Below are 1,876 nucleotides of genomic sequence, written 5' to 3'. Positions count from 1 at the left end.
GAAACGCCATGCAGCAGCTCTTGCCCAGCTCATCACCCTGGCTGAACATGCCAGGGCCCGAGGAAATCAAAGGGTGCTAAGCTTGTCGTGTTTCTCCGTCCCCATCAGCCCACAAAAGAAGACACAAGTTTGATCAGAGATTGATTTTCATGCAGCAAGCTCAGCACGTTGCTGCTGTTCTCTCAGAGGGACTTTAGAAAGTGAGAACAGAAAATGCCTTTTATATACAGAGCTGGCTCCTCCGCTCTCAGATGCTGCATTGCTTTCAGACGCATTTATTTGGAGCAATGGTGCAATCCAGTGGCCAGTTTGGATAGTAACACAGTAATACTGTACAAGCTCTAATCCACTGCAAAACCAGGGAGCACCTAAAGGGAGCTGCGATACCAGCGAGCCCACAGAGAAGCAGTGATGTCTGTTGATGAGTGATCTTAAGGGATGCACAGAAGATCCATGTTTCTTGATAAGAGAGGCTGAGGACCGAGCTGTAATCAATAAATGGGGTAGCTCTTGTTTAGGGGCAGTAGAGCCCATCCTCACAAAACCGTACAGCCCTCACTAACATTTCTCTGAGTATTATTTCCCTGTGGTGCTAAGCACGGGTGCTGTGCATGCTGGCACCAAGCCCAGCACCACACTGCTCTGGAGTGGAGAACATGTCCCAGAAGAGGACCTGCACCCCAGACCAGGGAGCACACTGCTTCCAGAACAGCTCTCCGCGAGGAAGGGGCCCACCGACCAGAAGGCATTAGCACTGCCACTGTCAGTAATAAATTAAGATTTTGAATATGTTCATTTTTCTGAGGGCCAGCATCTGGAGGCAGGAATGGGGATTTATTTTGATCTGTTCCTGCAGACTAGGCATTCTGGCCTGGAGAGCACACGGAGAGAGGCAGACAAGTGGACCTGCAGGATCCTTTCATCCCAACAGGAGATGCCGTAGGCTTGATACCAGTGCTCACCCAAGGAATCACAGAGGTGAGGCCATAAAAATCCTGCAGAAATAAACTGTAGAAAATCTTAGTCTGGAGACTGACTGCTACCCAGCCAGCTCTGAGGAAGGCTCTCCCCTCCCAGAATTGCCTTTGGGCTCCTGCCCTGGGAAAATGTCAGCTTGTGGCAGTGACTTGAGCAAACCTTGCACTGCGTAGCCCTCCTGAAAAGCCTCTGCTGGAAGGGGAAGCGTTTATGCTGAGTTGACTCCTTACTCTGTGTAGTTTTTACATATGCTTTAACCTGGAGGAGAGACAGGAGGAGGTGTTGCTGAAGGAAGCTGTTCACCCCTTTTGACTATATGAGATGAGAAATTGTCTTCTGCAAGCCAGGCTGCAACAGGAGTACCTCCAAGGAGACGCTCAGCTCTGGGTGCATCTCCTTGCCATCTTCACCTCCCTTATCGACAGGCTTCTTGGCCAGGGCAAAAAGGAGACCAAGAAACAGATCCTGAACCCCAACAAGATTGCTGTGGTGTCTTTCTTTGTAGCTTCTACAGTCAACAGGATTGGTCAGAAAGGCAACAGCAGCCAGATTAATGAGGGGAAAAAAAGAGAAATTCCAGTGGAAAGAGCAAACGGCATAGCCATTTTGAGTCAATCCTGTTTACAGTTATGTCTCCCTTGTTAAACACACAGCCTGGCCACTGGCACACCGCTGAGGGAGCATCTCCTCACATGAAGCCAGTGGTCAGCTTTTGTCACAGAGTGCCCCAGTGGGCTAACTGGTAGGGTTACCGTACAAAAGAAGAAATAAGAACTGTATAGTCATCTGTATTAGAAAAGACAGAGAGAGAATCCCCACGTGTGCCTAGAGCAGAAAAGCAGGACTTCAGGTTTGATTTAAAGCATCCTCTGGGAAAAAAACCAAACAAGTAAACACC

The sequence above is a fragment of the Cariama cristata genome, unplaced genomic scaffold, assembly GCF_000690535.1.
Source record: "Cariama cristata isolate BGI_N322 unplaced genomic scaffold, ASM69053v1 scaffold285, whole genome shotgun sequence".
NCBI lineage: Eukaryota > Metazoa > Chordata > Aves > Cariamiformes > Cariamidae > Cariama > Cariama cristata.
The sequence above is the reverse complement of the archived record's forward strand: the minus strand, read 5'-3'. Positions refer to the sequence as shown.